Raw genomic sequence first — 17,588 nt, forward strand, 5'->3', positions numbered from 1 at the left:
AGAAAAATGAAAAGAGTTTATTCAAGAGATCTAAAATGTAGAGCTATTTTATGTGGGTAGGCAAGACTCAATATTGTAAGAAAGCTAATTCTGCCCAAAGAGTCATTGAAATTCCAGTTCCCCAACAGATTTTTTTCTTTGAATTTGAGATGCTGAATCTATAACTGATACGAAGGAGCAAAGATCCAAGAGTACCAAGACATTCCTAAAGAAAAATAGTAAGGTTGCTACCAGATCTTAAAATTTACTCTGTAGGTATAGTAGTTGAGACAGTGTCGAACTGACATGGGAATAGAGAAATAGACCAGTGGAACAGAATAGAGAATCCAGAATCAGACCCCACAGATATATAGACAGTAAGGGTACTGCAAAGCAGTGGGCAGAAAAGATGGTTATTTAAAAAAATGGTCCAAGAACAATCCAATTGGAACAGCAATATTATTTAAGAATGACAAAAACATAGAAGCAGCACCAGGTTCATCAATAGTAAGCTGGTTAAAGAAATTATGGTATAGTCATACATTGATCTGTTTTATAGCAATGAAAATTAATGAATCTTAGCTGTACTCATTAGTAAGAATGAATCTCAAAAATTTAATATTGAGTGAAAAAAGCAAGTCACAGAAAACTAAATATTATCCATTTAGTCTCAGTCCATTCAGGCTGCTGTAACAAAATACCTTAGATTGGTGGCTTGTAAACAGCAGAAATTTACTCCTCACAGCTCTGGAGGCTGGAAGTCCAAGGTTAGGGTACCAGCATGGTTGGGTAAGAGCCGGCTTCTGGTTGTAGACTTAATATCCTCACATGGTAGAAGGGCTTAGGGAGCTCTGGGGATCTCTTTTAAAACATCAGTAATCCTATTCATGAGGGTTCTACACTCATGACCTAATCACCTTCCAGAAGCCCCACCTCCTAATGCCATCACCTCAGGGGCTAGGTTTCAACATAGGAATTTTGGGAGGGGACACAAAATTCAGACCATAGTATGTTGCATTTGCTTAAAATGTAAAAGAGGCATATTTAAATTATACACTGTAAAGCTTTACGTACATTTGTGGTAAAACATGAGGAAAAGAACAATTATCACAAAATTCAGGATAGTGATTACCTGGAGTGGAATGATGGAGGTGTGATTGGGAAAAGGCACACTGTAGGTGAGGGAGCTCCTAAAAATGTTGACAGTGTTCTGTTTTATAAGCTATGTCCTAGTCGCACAGGTGTTTGTGTTATTATTTTTCAAACCGGGTTTTCATAATAATACTCTTCTATTTGTGTGCTATTTTTTACATTAAAATGATTATAAAGAAAGATCTGTTAAAAATCAGATCTATGACTCTTGATCCCTTTACCTTTAACAGGGATGCAAATGAGTTCTGTTGTTGGAGACTTAAAAGAGAGAGCAATTTTTTAAAAAATAAAAAGCTTTTTATTTGGAAATACTTTCAAACTTACAGAAAAGTTACAAGAATCGTACAAAAAAACACCTGTTTACCTTTTATCCAGATTCACCTACTGTTAACATTTTACATTACTTGATTTTTTGTTAAGGAGAGATTTATTATTCCTCTCTATTTTTTTCCAAATTAATTAAGAATAAGGTGCAGACATCATGCCCCTTTGTCTCCAGATGCTTCATTGTATATTTCCTGAAGAAAAGGACATTCTGTTACATAACCGCAGTACAGTTATTAACTTCAGGAAATTTTTAACATTGAAACAGCACTTTAAAATAATCTACCATCTGCTATACAATTTGTCAATTGACTTAATAATGTCCTTTATAGCATTTGTTTTTTCCTCCACTAGAGGTTGCAGTATACGTATTGCATTTGATTGTTTCTTTAGTCTCTTTCATCTGAACAGTTCCTGAGCCTTTCTTTGTCTTTTATAGCAATGATAGTTTTGAAGAATACTGTAACAATTTTTTATTTTATTTTAAGAGAACAGTTCTCATTTTGAGATTGTTTACTGTTTTCTCGTGATTATACTGTTTATGATCCCTAGTCAAAATGCTACACAAATGATGTATTTTTCTCAGAGTTATCACATCTTGAGGTGCGTATCTATCTGGCTCTCATTGGTTACATTAATTTTGATAATTTGTCGAAGGTGTTGCAGTTTCTCCACTATAAGGGAGAGGAATTTTTTTTAAGGATTTCTTTGGAGAGAGCTCTTGGTGAGTGTTGAACCCTGCTCCGTTCTCAACGGAAAGAAATAGGCATGTGATATCCCCCTCACCTCAAGTCAAAAGAGAGAGGCCACTTGGAAAGCTTAATGTGTGTCCTCTGAAGTTATCAGCTCACAGCTCACTGATGTCTGCCTCCTTTTAAGGAAATCTAGAGATCAAGGGAAGAGCTGGCTTGCTGCTTGGAAGTGGAGCAAGGAGAGTACCTAGTAGATTGGAATCAACCTGGTCTTACAGAGTTTGTTAGACAATCAGCACACAAGTATTCCCCGTGAATGAGATGTGAAGAGAGCCTGTTGGGGTCATTGCATAATCTGACCTAAAGGCCACGGAAGGGTGAGCAGGCTCACAGAGGAGGAGTTGGCAGGGTCCCATGGAATTTCTAGTGGTTAGGAGTGAATAAATTACTTGGAATAGAGTGCCTCCTTTCAGGTCAAGGGAACTGCAGGTGAAAATCCAACGACTTGTGGGTGGTATCTCCTAAGAACCCATGAAGAGCCTCTGAAGGGAAAGAGCTTTAACTATCTGCAAGGACAGAAAGTGTGAAACCATCTCATGACTTTACTGGTAAAATGACATTTCCTCCCCTCCGGGTGGAGTGGGGTGGGTCAGATAGGAAGGTTAGTAAAATCCCAGTGAGGAAGGGTAGACACTTAAGGAGGGGAAAGAGGGCCATGCTTTCCTCTGTCATTGAAAGGGGTGTACCCACGGCAGAGGTCATCTGTGGGACAGGATAAGATCTACCATTGCATTAACTTTGAAACTCTCATTATTTTATGGGATCAAACATTTTTATTTAAAATGGAATTGAGGGACTTCCCTGGTGGCCCAGTGGTTAGGAGTCCGCCTGCCAATGTAGGGGACACAGGTTCGTTCCCTGGTCGGGGAAGATCCCACATGCCGTGGAGCGGCTGGGCCCGTGCACCACAACTGCTGAGCCCACATGCTGCAACTACTGAACCCGTGTGCCTAGAGCCAGTGCTCCGCAACAGGAGGAGCCATCACAATGAGAAGCCTGCGCACTGCAACGAAGAAAAGCCCCCGCTCGCTGCAACTAGAGAAAGTCTGTGCACAGTGACGAAGACCCAACGCAGCCAAATAAATAAATAAATAAATAAATAAATAAAATGGAATCGAGACTACGTTTGTGATTTAAAGTAACTACAGGACCTTTAATTATGTAAGAATGATCAAAAAAATTGTGACTGCTTTAGTTTTCATTGAGGGGCAGGGAAGAATGTTTCTGAATAAAATTTATTTGTTGGAAAAATCTATTCATTTTTGAATAGGTAATACATTACATGATTTAAAATAAAAGTGATATGAATAGGGTACAGCCACTATGGAGAACATCATGGAGGTTCCTTAAAAAACTAAAAATAGAGTTACCATATGATCCAGCAATCCCATTCCTGGGCATATATCCATAAAAGACCAAAACTCTAATTCGAAAAGATACACTCCAGTGTTCATAGCAGCACTATTTACAATAGCCAAGACATGGAAGCAACCTAAGTGTCCATTGACAGATGAATGGATAAAGAAGAAGTGGTATATACAGTATATACAATGGAATATTAGCCATAAAAAAGAATGAAATAATGCCATTTGCAGCAACATGGATGGACCTAGAGTTTATCATAATAATTGAAGTCAAGTCAGAGAGAGAGAAATATCAAATGATATCACTTACATGTGAAATCTAAAAAAATGATACAAATGAACTTATTGCCAAAACAGGAACAGACTCACAGACATAGAAAAGAAACTTATGGTTACCAAAGGGGAAAGGGGGGAGGGATAAATTAGGAGTTTGGGATTAACAGATACACTCTACTATACGTTATTTTACAGGTAACTATATTCAATATCTCATAATAACTTATAATGGAAAAGAATCTGAAAAAATACATGTAAATGTATAACTGAATCGCTTTGCTGTACACCAGAAACTAACACAATATTGTAAATCAACTATACTTCAGTAAATAAAATGATATGAAGAGAGTACACTAAGAAATATTCTTCTCACATCTGTCCCCCTCTACTCAATTGCCATTCTCCTCTTACAGGTAAACATTTTTATGTGTTTATTGTTCCAGTATTTCTTTATGCAAATATAAGCAAATATGAATCTCATACTCCTGTTTCTTACAAAAAATGGAGCATACCTTTCAGAACTTTTCTTTCTTTTTTAAAATTGCTGTAAAACATACATAATATAAAATTTACCATTTTAACCTAGAAGTAGAATGGCTGGATCATATGGTAACTGCATGTTTACCTTTTTGAGGAACCACCAAGCTGTTCTTTTACAGTGGCTGCACCATCTTACATTCTCACCAGCCATGCAGGAGGGTTTCAATTTCTCCACATCCAGTATTTCTCTTTTTGTGATTGGCTTATTTCATTTAGCATAATGTTCTCAAGTTTCATCCACGTTGTAGCATGTGTCAGAATTTCCTTTTTAAGGCTGAATAATACACCATTTTATGTATATACCATATTTTGTTTGTGCATTGATCTGTTGATGGACATTTGGTTCTTTTCTACCTTTTGGCTCTTGTGAATAATGCTGCTATCAACATGGGTGTACAAATATCTGTTGTAGTCTCTGTTTTCACTTCTTTGGGGTATATACCTAGCAGTAGAGTTGATGGATCATATGGTAATTCTATATTTACCTTTTTGAGGAACTGCCAAGCTGTTTCTCACAGTGGCTGTAGCAGTTTACATTCCCACCGGCAATGCAGGAGAGTTCCAGTTTCTCCACATCCAACACTTATTTTCTGTTTGTTTGTTTTTGATAATAGCCATCCTAATGTGTGTGAAGTGGTATATCATTGTAGTTTTTTTAATAATCTTTTTAAAAAAATTTATTTTATTTGGGCTGCTCTTAGTTGCGGTGAGTGGGCTTCTCATTGCGGTGGCTTCTCTTGTTGCGGAGCATGGGCTCTAGGTGCATGGGCTTCAGTAGTTGTGGCTCTTAGGCTCTAGAGCGCAGGCTCAGTAGTTGTGGCGCACGGGCTTAGTTGCTCCGCGGCATGTGGGATCTTCCAGGACCAGGGCTTGAACCCGTGTCCCCTGCATTGACAGGTGGATTCTTAACCACTGCGCCACCAGGGAAGCCCTCATTGTAGTTTTGATTTGCATTTCCTAATGACTAATGATGTGCCTTTTCACGTGCCTTTTGGCCACTTGTTTGTCTTCTCTGGAGAAATGTCTATTCTAGTTCTTTCTCCATTTTTGAATTGGGTTGTTTTGTGTTGTTGAGTTGCAGGAGTTCTTTATATATTCTGGATATTAACCCCTTATCAGATATATAATTTGCAAATATTTTTTCCCATTCTGTGGGTTGTCTTTTCACTTTCTCAGTAGTGTACTTTGATGTACAAATGCTTAATTTTGCCTGTGCTTTTGGTATCACATCCAACAAATCATTGTCAAATCTAATGCCATGAAGATGTCCCCTGGGATGTGGGCTGTTGTATGCAAGGCTGCCTGCTGTGGGGCTGAGGCATGATGGCTGTTATGCAAATGGTTAAAATGCACCAAAATTTACCAACCTCTTTGTCAAGCTCTGCTACAAATGTTGCAAGTGTTTGACTGAACTCCAGAGTTCCAAAATATTTACCTTTAGACAGTTCCTGCTGGTTCTGTAGTTGTTTAGGTAGAAGGATGGTTTCCTGGATAGGTTCTGTGAAGTCCCCTTGCATTTGCTTTTTTTTAAAAAGTTTACAATATATCCTGGAGATCTTTCTATTGATATATATCAGTACATAGAGCTCTTCCTCATTCTCTTTACAGCTACCTAATATTCTAGAGTTCATGGTAGATGTACCATGGTTTATTTAACCTGTTCCCTACTGCTGGATGCTTGGATTTTATACAATCTTTCACTATTACAGACAGTGATGCAATGAAAAACCGTGTGTGTGTGTGTAAATTTGTACATGTACAGGTTACATACACAGGTATATCGGTGGGACTCATTTCTAAAAGTGGAATTTCTAGATCAAGGGTGAATGCATTTGCAGTTTTGGTAAATATTTCTAAAAGACCCTCCATAGAAGTTGTACCCTTATAAATCCCACCAGCAATGTATGAGAGTGCTTGTTTTCCCACAGATTCAATAACAATGCATTTTAAACTTCTGGAATTCTGCCAGTTTGGTAGGTGAGAAATGGCATCTCAATGTAATTTTAATTTGCATCTTTCTTATTAGGAGAGAAGGTGTGTATCTTTTCATATATTTAAGGTCATTTCTGGAAAAAAAATTTAAGAGGACACAATGAACACAAATAAAATTACCTTCTAATTTCATCCCTTGAATCTTGCTTGTTCAATGCAGTGGTTATAATTTTAATTGGGGAAGCTGTCATTGGGGAGCTGAAATGTGTTGCTGCTTCATAGTAGAAGACAAAGCCGGAGATGAGAAGAAAGGAGAGCCAGGTGGAGAGGTAGGGTGAGAGAAACGTTTTTCTTTTTAAACGCCAAATGAATATTGTGGAATGTAAGTGAGGGTGCTGTAGGACTTGAATTGAATGGTGTTTCTCAGTTTCTCCCATCGTTTTTAAAAAATGGCTTTGAGGGAAGACCCAGTGTGATTATTCTAGGAAGTAAATTACGATAGGTTTTAACTGGGCTCCAACTGCACAGGATATTCAGGATTCTTCAACTACCACTTACCATGGGTGTTCTAAGCTGCCTTCTGAGTTATGTGGTTTACTATATAGCCTATATAGCTACTCTCCTATTTTTCTGGTGTTTTGAAAGTGTGTGTGTGAATCCTGTTCTAAATAGTAAATGTTACAGACGATAAGCAATTTAGTTTGCCTACTTTTCTGATAGCATGAATATCCCAGGAGAGTTTGCTTAATAAGAATCTTAAAAGAGATGAGGGTTTGGGGGCCACTGAGCAGATGAGAGGTTGAAGGGGGATGGGGAAGTAGCACAGGGACACACACTTACGTCTGTTTCCTTGGGGAGGATCTGACCAGGATTTGAATCTATATAGCCAAGGGCAGTATAGAACAATAGACTAGGAGCCACTCCTAAGGAGACAAACAGGATCCTAATCAAGGAACAGTCTCTGCCACCAGAGTAGAAGATCCTGGCAACATTGCCTAGCTGAATTACAAAAGTGCTGTGAACAAGTAACTGTCATGTGTCTCCCACTCTTCTCCTATATGATGGGACTCTTTATTATGGTTATCCTTTCCGTTTCTCACCATTGCATGTTGGGTGTGCGTGAGGCAGATGATTTTAGTTTATGGGTCTTGAGCAGCCACATCAAAGGAGCTGCACTGGATCTGATATAGATCACAAAAATTGGACTTTGAGCCTGATGTTGTAATTGGATAAAACAGCCAGATCACAAAGCACCACATATTATATGATTGCACTTACAGGGAATGTCCGTAAGAGGCAAATATACAGAGAAAATAGATCAGTGGATACCTAGGATTAGAGATTGGAGTGGGGTGTGTGCATGACTGCTAATGGGCACAAGGTTTTTTTAGGGGGTGATGAAAATGTTCTGAAATTGATTGTGATGATCGCACAAGTCTGTGAATATACTAAAGCACTTTGATTTGTACACTTAAAATAGGTAAATTGGATGGTATGTGAATTAAAATTCAATGAAGCTGTTATTTTAAAAAAAAACAAACTTCAGACTAGCTAATAGTTGGGAGAAAACAAAACATTTAATAAAGGATTTCTATCAGTGAATAGAAATTAGGTTTATTATATATTCATTCAAATTGGTACTTTTATCATCACTAGCATCCCTCTTTATCTTCAGTAATATTTTTTGCCTTAAAGTCTGCTTGTCATATCTCAAAATAAAAAGAAGGAAAAAAAATATATTTTTCTCATCTGGCTGATCCATATCATGATTGGAAATCAATTTTGTAACCACAGAAAAATGGGTTTGTAAAAGTGAAAGAAAAAGAGTACAGCCATTTCTATAGATAAAGTTCTTTATATGTTGTACAATATATTTTACACGTATTCAATTATATTTGTTTATGAATCCTGAAAAAGAGAACGACTTAGCTTTTTAAAAGACCTTTCACTGAATAGGTTATAACTCTGATTTTTAGACTATTCCTTTTATATGTTTTTATTTTATTTATAATCAGTTAAATAAAATCACTTTCATGATTAAAAAAAGTCTACTTGTCAGATATTAATATGACTATACCAGCTTTATTTTAGCTGGTGTTTGCATGCTTTTTTCATACTTTTTCTTTCAACCTATGTTTTCATATTTAAACTTAACTTGTAAATAGCATATGGTATATTTTTATCCAATCTGAAATCTTCATCTTTGAATTGGACTATACAGTCCTTTTACAAATAACATAGTTACTATTATAATTGAGTTTAAGTCTATTCATTTTTTAAAAAATTAATTTTTTTGGCTGCATCGGGTCTTAGTTGCCGCACACAGACTCTTCGTTGCAGTGCGCGAGCTTCTCTCTAGTTGTGGCATTTGGGCTCTAGAGCACACGGGCTTAGTTACCCCTCAGCATGTGGGATCTTAGTTTCCCCACCAGGGCTCGAACCCACATCCCCTGCATTGGAAGGCCGATTCTTAACCACGGGACCACCAGGGAAGTCCCTAAGTCTATTCATTTTATGGGGTTTATTCCTTGGTTTTCTATTGATTCTTTCTGTTTTTTGTCTCCTTGTTTCTACTTTCTTGCCTTCCTTCCTTTACATGAATGAAATATTTGTATTAATCCCTTTTCTATTCTCTCTCTTTTTAAATTATTTTTTGGCTGTGTTGGGTCTTCGTTGCTGTGTGCGGGCTTTCTCTAGTTGTGGCGAGCGGGGGCTATTCTTCGTTGCGGTGTGCAGGCTTCTCTCATTGTGGTGGCTTCTCTTGTTGCGGAGCACAGGCTCTTTCAGTAGTTGAAGCATGCAGGCTCAGTAGTTGTGGCATACGGGCCCTAGAGCACGTGGGCTTCAGTAATTATGGCACGTGGGCTGAATAGTTGTGGCACGCGGGCTCTAGAGCGCAGATTCAGTAGTTGTGGCACATGAGCTTCGTTGCTCCATGGCATGTGGGATCTTCCCAGACCAGTGATTGAACCTGTGTCCCTTGCATTGGCAGGTGGATTCTTAACCACTGCGCCACCAAGGAAGTCCCATATTCTCTTTTTACTAATAACTTTTTATTACTCTTTTAGTGGTCACTCTAGAAATTACAGTGTACATCCTTGACTTAGTATAGTCTACTTAAGTTAGTACTTTGAAGAATACAAGAATCTTATAACAGTCTACTTCATTTACCTCTTCCTGCTTTTTGTCATTTTACTTCATGCGTTTTAAGTTCCACAGATTTTATTGTTGTTGTTTTAAGCAATCAACATTTGCTTATACTTAACCTCTGAACCTTAACATATTTAAATTTAGGGATATGTTTTATCTCTTTATCTCTTCCAGCAGTTCTATTCTTTCATCTGAGATCATGTTCTTTCAGCTTGAATAACTCTCTTTATTAGTTCTTAAGACTCAAGCCTGCATATGACATATTCCTTTAGATTTCATTTGAAAACATTAAACATTTTTTTAATTTGTGGTAAAAAAACAACATAAAATTTACTATCTCTACCATATTCAAGTGTTCAGTTTAATAGTGTTATGTATACTCACATTGTTGGGTAATGGACCTCCAGAACTGAAACTCTATACTCATTAAACAATGACTGTCCATTTGCCTAGACCCTAGTCCCTCATACAGTATTTGTTCTTTTGTGGCTGGCTTATTTCACTTAGCATAATGTCCTCAAGGGCACCCATGTCATAACTTGAGACAGGATTCTTTAAAAAAACTGAATAATATTCTGTTGTATGTATATACCACATTTTGTTTATCCATTCATCCATTGATAGACATTTGGATTGCTTCTACTTATTAGCTATGTGAATAATGCTGCTGTGAACATGTGTGTGCAAATATCTTTTTGAGATTCTGCTTCCAGTATTTTGAGTGTGTATCCAGAATGAAGGCTGTTTGATTTGGGCAAAGTAATGTATTTGAGGTTAAAAGTTAAGGAAGTTCATGCAATGGATTTTATTTCTATATTAAACAAGGACTGTATCTAGTCCGAATGTGGCTCAGGTTGGTATATCTTGTCCAGCTTTTTAAAAAAATTTTTTATCTTGTCCAGCTTATATGTTGTATTGGTGAGAGGGTGTATGTATCTTCTTTCACAAAGGCAGAGTGTGTTCATCAACACTTTATACGATTGTCCCGCAATGCCTTGAAGAATAAGGTTACATATGTTGTACAATATGTTTTTGTCTATTCTGGTTAGTCAAGTTGGTCAAATATGGTAAGTCAAACTGCTGCAGTGTTATTGATAGACCAGAGTAGGCTTTGTGGACTGAGCACTGCTTGAGGCATTTCAATGTTGAGCAGCATCTCTGTGTGTATGTATATATAGCAGTCAGTTTCACTACTTGTTAGATATTGTGGTGAAATACTGATTCATTCAAGAGGCTGAAGGTCCTGGTTAACTTTACTTTCTTTCAGTATCTGGGTTTGGGTATATGCTCACTTGTTTTTATTGTCAGAGAGTTGGGTATATCATTAGTAGTAAAACTGTCTTGTAAGGGTATCCACTGAAGATGAGTATAGAAATAAGCTTTCTTAGAATATACAACAAATAGTTGTTATTTACTCATTTTTACTTTTAATTTTGCAAGTCAAAAAACCTTTTTAGGAAGTACAGTATTCATATAGAAAAGGACAAAAGGACTTTAAGTGGTAAGTGTACAATTTGTTGAATTTTAACAAAGCAGACACATCTATGTAACCAATGCCCAGATCAAAAAGAGAATATTTTCAGTATAGCAGAATCCTCCTTTGGCCCCCTCTCAGTTATTATTCCCCCAGGGGTAACCGCTATCCTGACTTCTAACATCATAGATTTGTTTTGCCTTTTTTAAACCTAATATAAATAAGATCCCACTGTACTCTCACTTTTACCTGGCTTCTTCTGTTCAGCCCAATATTTGTGAGATTTATTCCTTATTGTGTGGGTAGCGATAGTTCATTCATACTCCATGAAAAACCTTAAACATACACAGAAGCATACAGAATAGTATAGTGAACTCGCATTTTCTGTCCATCTTCAACAGTTATCAACTCATGGTTAGTCCTGTTTCAGTTACCCTCCCACCCACTGTCCTCAACTCCAGATTATTATGAAGTAAGTCCCGGACATATTTTCACCTGGGTGCTCAGTATATTTTTTTCTTACACATTTAGTAATTTTAGTAAATTGTATCTTGGAGTTGGTTGTTCCTAGCTGATTTTCTTACTTATACATATACTGCATGTGTAAGAAACTTATATATGAAGTTTCAATATATAACTTCAAGTCATTTTTTTCTCATTTGGAAAGTTTTCTTGAAATAGTGTTTTTAGGGAATTCCCTGGTGGTTCAATGCTTAGGATTCGGTGCTTTTACTGCCATGGCCTGGGTTCAGTCCCTGGTCAGGGAACTAAGATCCTGCAGGCCGCACTGTGCAGCCAAAAAAAAAAGTAAATAAAATAAGTAGTGTTTTTAGTATTTTAGTATTTGTTCTCTCCTGCTTTGGTTTTCTTCTTTGGGGTCTCCCTCTATGACCATCTTATCTGCCACTTTTTCTCAAGTCTTTTAAAATCACTTTCTTAATTTCTTTTTGATTTAACATTTTTTTCTTATTTCACCTTCTATTTCTTATAAGCCTTCTTTTTTTTTGAAATTTGCTTTTATACTACTTCTAATGTAATCTTAATTTCTGAAGATATATTTTTTTGTTATGTTTGTTGTTCTTTCCTGAATTCTATCATCTCATTTTTAGTTTTTCTAATTTTTATTTGTGCTATTCTCTCAAATCTTCTGTTATTTTGTTAATTTGATTTAGCTCATTTTGAATTATTACTTTGTGGTTTTCATCTGTTTTGTGGACATGTTTTAAGCTTTGCTTTTATTGTCTTTAGGAATGTTATTGATGTTACCCTAACATCTTTTTCCTCATAATAACTTTGAGATTTGATTGCTTCCCTTTTTGTTATTAATTTTCATGTGGAATTAATTTGCCCAAATTTTTATTTTTTTATTTTTGAAATATTTATTTATCTATTTTTGGCTGTGCCAGGTCTTAGTTGCAGCATGCGGACTTCTTAGTTGCAGCATGCAGACTTCTTAGTTGTGGCATGCGGACTTCTTAGTTGCAGCATGCAGACTCTTAGTTGTGGCATGCATGCAGGATCTAGTTCCCCCACCAGGGATCAAACCCAGGCCCCCTGCATTGGGAGCGTGGAGTCTTACCCACTGGACCACCAGGGAAGTCCCTGTCCAAACTTTTAGATGGGAGGAATTAGTCAAGATAACTTTTCTAGCTTCATGTGTAAAGCTCCCTTTTCTATTGTTTTTACAGAGTGTTCAAAAATATTGCCTTGTACTTTCTGAGATCTCTTGGCTTCACTTTTTATCTGGACCTTCTTTTACCTTTGCCCTCACGTCCCTGAATTGGTCAATTTGGGTTCTACTCCCTGCAGTTTCTCTCATTTTGAGCCTTTATTCTGTCCTATTGCTGATTTTTGCTGTTTCCATTTTCTCAAGCTTATAAGATACCCTTGCTTCTATCTGCTTCCTCCCTCACAAATACTGATATTATGCAGCTCTTGTGGCTTCTCATGTTTTTTTCCTAACCACTTCTATTTTGGTGTTTGTGGGCATAGCTTGTCACTTAGTTTTGTTGTAGGTGTTGTTTAATGCTTTTTAGTTTTGTTGCCCTAGTTTGTCTGTTTGGGTGGATTTGGGAGATAAAAACTACATCACTATCACCACCATCTTCTGTAATATATTTAAAAAAGAATCGTTCTGTGGCTTATTAGATTCTGTTAAGGTAACTTTGTGCTAACTGGTTAAGTATGGATTTTCTCCTTTTGCTTTATCAATAAAACTTCTGTCAGTTGGTCAGAAATTAGCAAATCTCAGTCTTAGATTCCTTGAATTTCTTGACTCTTCAGTATATAATTCACTTTTAAATTGGTGTCTCTGTTGGAGATCCTACTATCCTATATTTTACTCTTGGGGAAGAAAATTAGCTGACTTTCCCTTTGATTCCTTGTGGGCTCAACTCCGTTCTTCCAACTCTGTTCTCTTTTCCTCATTTTAGTCTTCTCTTTTTTCCTACTTTCTTAGCACAATATACCCAGTTTCACTGCTTTCAAAAGTTTATAGTCTAGGCATTGGAGAACACATACCCACAGATATATGTCACAATATAATAAATATCATGAGAGATTTTACGTTATCAGAGTGAAGAGGAAATAATAATTAATTTTGGCCAGACAAATCTAAGAAGGCTTCACAGAGAAGGTAATATCTGAGGGAGGTGGGTTTTGAGGAATGGACAGGAATTTAGTAGATGGGCGAAACAGCTTACTCAAAGAAACTGTTAGAGCAGTTCCCTTGAAATTGAATCTCCCATGACAGTATTTCCCTATAGTAGATGAACTCATATTGATCTTGTTTATTTTCTCGTAATCATTTGATGTAAATGTGTCTAATAGAAGCCAGGGGAGTGTTTTACTGCTGGGAGTGGGCAGTAGATTTAAAAAAAGTAAATTGAGAATGGGAACTACCTATATTGAAAGGACAGGTAGAAGAAGAGGGCCCAGTGAGGGATATTGAGAAGTGAAATCAGAGACTTGTAAGGTAAACCAGGGGAGACTGGTCTCAGAAAAGCCAAAAAGGAAGAGAATTGTAATAATGAGTCAATGGTCAACAATGTCAAAGATAAATTGAGTGTGCCCTGAAGCAAGGCATTGGATTTAGTAGTTAAGAGGTCACTAACTGATTTTATTTGTTTCATTTTGCTTTGGATACTTAGAGATTTCTAAAATTTAATTTTGTTTTAGATCTATGTAAAATATTTACATAGTTTCAAAGTCAAGTATGCAAAACATGTCTGGCTTCTCTCTCTGTCTCCTGCATCCTATTCCTTCTTCCACCCCATTGGTAACCATTTCTTTTTAATTTTATGATTTATTTTTCCTTTGCTTTTTAGGTTTGAGACTTTCATTTTTTTTATGCCCAAGTAAGTCTGGGTGGTTGACCCTCACTGCTACTTCTACCCACTGCCCCCAAACTTGCTACCCTTCACAAGAAGAAGAAGAAACACTTTCAGTCTATAGCTTAGAGAGTGCCTAAGCTTTGTCAGCTGACTTGTAATGGGTCAAAGTGCAGGCAGAAGGGTCAGTGGCATTGATCTACTTTGGCATCCAGGAATTAGTCAGCCTCTCAGCCTGGCCTGAGTAGTGACATTCAAAGATTTGATGATACTAATAGCTGTCTTTAGTTTTAGGAGTACTGAAGGGACATGTTTTTCCTGTAGTTGCCATCCATTGCATCATCAACCTGATGTTCAGTATATTTCTGTAAAATCCTAAACCAGAAATTCTTAACTGAGGCTATCCCATCACGGAAGGATTTTTTTTTTTGCTCACCAGAGAATCTCTTTACATATCAGACTAGAGTACTTAAATATCTCTCTCAGGAGATATTTTCTATCCCATTCTTTGGTGTTATCATTTCTGGTGGCAGAGACAAGTAATAGTAAGAAAATCAATGATCCAGGAATGGGATCCTCAGTTCAAGGCCATGGGCAGCAGTAGTTTGATCTGTGTGGAGAACATCAGAGTTCTTTCAGATGTCTCTTACTCTGTTCCTTGGCTTTTTTAGAAGAAATTTTTGTGAAAATATTTGTATCCCTGTGTAAGTTTGTCTGAACCTTCTCCAGAGAAGATCACTGTGGTATCTGTGCTCTTCCAAATGTACTTGGAAATTAAATACATACCTACTGAAGCATGGACTGTTGTAATGTCATAAGTTTCCAAGTAAAATATGACTTCGTCCAGGACCCGAATGCCTTACTAAGAGTTAAAAAAGACTTCATGATATTCCCTCCCCATATGATTTGCCACCTTTCTAGCAGCCAGTAAATTGAGACTGTCTTCCATGACAATTGCAAATGTCTGGAGCGTACTATACTTGGGTCACTTTTAGCTGCTTCAACACGGCGACAGCAGCCAAGCTGGAATCCAAGTCCCCTAATTAAAAGCATCCAATCCTTCTGTCTGTCATCAAACATTTCTTAGTAACATTGTCAAAAAGGATCCAGAAGTATGCATGTATATGAAGTAGAAAAAATAACATGAATAAATCTGTTTCGCTAGACAAACATTAATTACTTTATTCCAGTGGAATCACAGCATGTATACGTTGTTTGAGTTTCAGTTTAAGGATGTTCCCTGTCTCTTGAATCATCAGTTTTTCTCCTGTCTACTGGATCATTTATAGCATATGCATATCTGTACATGCTGTAATATCTCTCTTCTATTTCTCACTCTCCTTTATAGCAAAAGTCCTTAAAAGAGTTGTCCATACTTGCTCTCTCCAATTCTCCTCACCTTTCTTCATAATTTATTTTCTTTTTTTAAAATTTATTTATTTTTGGCTGCGTTGGGTTTTCGTTGCTGCGTGTGGGCTTTCTCTAGTTGCGGTGAGCGGGGGCTACTCTTCGTTGTGGTGCGTGGGCTTCGCATTGCGGTGGCTTCTCTTGTTGTGGAGCACCAGCTCCAGGTGCACAGGCTTCAGTAGTTGTGGCTCGTGGGCTCTAGAGCGCAGGCTCAGTAGTCGTGGTGCACGGGCTTAGTTGCTCCATGGCATGTGGGATCTTCCCGGACCAGGGCTCGAACCTGTGTCCCCTGCATTGGCAGGCGCATTCTTAACCACTGTGCCACCAGGGAAGCCCTTTCTTCATAATTTCTATCTCAAAACCTGGGAATAGTTTCTCTACAGTGTTATAGAGGGCAGACAGAAGTTCATCTCTACAGTGTTCATTTCCACTGATGCAAATTTGCCATTTGGCTTTAAATGCAAAACTTTAGAGTGTGCTGGAAAAAAAGGCTCCACTTTGAAAAAGGAGTTGTAGTGTGTGTCAAATTAACAAGACCTTTAGCTTCTGAACACACAGCCAAAAATCCATCTTCTATCATGGCTGTAAGGAAAGGTCTGACTGCATAGGTGTCTCTCTGCCTAGGAACACTCTCTTATTGGTAGCATCCAATAAAATAAATGCATACACCCCATCTAACAGACAGATCGTTTGCTCAGTTCCTCCTTTGTCATAAAGATGAAGGATTATCTCACCATCTGCTTTGGTCTGGTGATCAAATTTAAAATGGTGTTGTATCTCCTTGTGGTTATAGATCTCACCATTGTAACAGACCCACAATTAAGGGTATTTCTTTGCTCATATTAGCTTCATTCCAAACAGTTGTTCAACTACTGCCAACCAGTGAAATCCAAAGCAGCAGTTGGTATAGACATTGACATTCTAAAGATGAAATGTGTCTATCTGGACCTTTGTGTGCAATCTTCATATCACTCAGACACTGATCAGAGGAACAGTCATCACTACCAAAGAGTCCAGATGCCGCACATGGTGCAGTGGAGCTACAGGATCTCCAGGCATGAGCTGACCAGGCTGGCAGGAGTAGAGACAAGGGCTGTGGACCATCTCCATTTTTTGTTATTAATATAAACATATCTATGTATCTGTATCTGTAGTTCTCTTTTTTTTTTTTTAAGATTTTTTTTGATGTGGACCATTTTTAAGTCTTTATGGAATTTGTTACAATATTGCTTCTGTTTTATGTTTTGGTTTTTTGGCTGCGAGGCATGTGGGACCTTAGCTCCCCAACCAGGGATCGAACCCGCACCCCCTGCATTGGAAGGCAACGTCTTAACCACTGGACTGCCAGGGAAGTCTCCATGTATCTATAGTTCTCTTTTCTTAGATAAATGCTAACAACCTTACATAGTTTATCTACCTTGATTTTTTTCTCTCAGCAATATATCCTGGCAATCATTCCACTGTTGTATGTAGAAATTTTCCTCATTTCTTTTTACAGGTACATAGTTCCCCATTTTATGAATGTTCTGGTACATTTTAAGATAGAATAAGGGTATTAGGAAAGATTCAAAGCAGTGGAAACATTTTGGAAGAGGAGACCTTTTATTTTTTTGCCAATCTGTGGGAAACTCAAGGGTCCTATAGTGGCTAAGATGATTGTGCCACCAAAGAGATGGCTGAACCTATTAACACAAGATTGCTTCTGGTCCTACATAATAAACCCCTTTGTTCTCTGAGCTGAGAGGAGCTGGAAGGATTTGAAGAAAGAAATTGGCTTTTTCCTTTCCTCCTATACTTCCTTATTTTATATACTCTGTTATGCTAGTAGGTTTTAAAGCATGCCTAGGGTTAACCTGGAGTACAGCTCTCTCTCACAGGAGAGGCAGCTAACACAGTTATCAGGGAAGTC

General features: G+C 37.5%; 1 pseudogene; it reads right to left on the bottom strand.

The window, feature by feature from the left end:
- Positions 1-14,408: 14,408 nt before the first annotated feature.
- Positions 14,409-16,707, bottom strand: LOC132352400 (asparagine synthetase [glutamine-hydrolyzing]-like; annotated as a pseudogene).
- Positions 16,708-17,588: the final 881 nt, after the last annotated feature.

The sequence above is a fragment of the Balaenoptera ricei genome, chromosome 18 (assembly GCF_028023285.1).
Source record: "Balaenoptera ricei isolate mBalRic1 chromosome 18, mBalRic1.hap2, whole genome shotgun sequence".
In the NCBI taxonomy this organism is placed as follows: domain Eukaryota; kingdom Metazoa; phylum Chordata; class Mammalia; order Artiodactyla; family Balaenopteridae; genus Balaenoptera; species Balaenoptera ricei.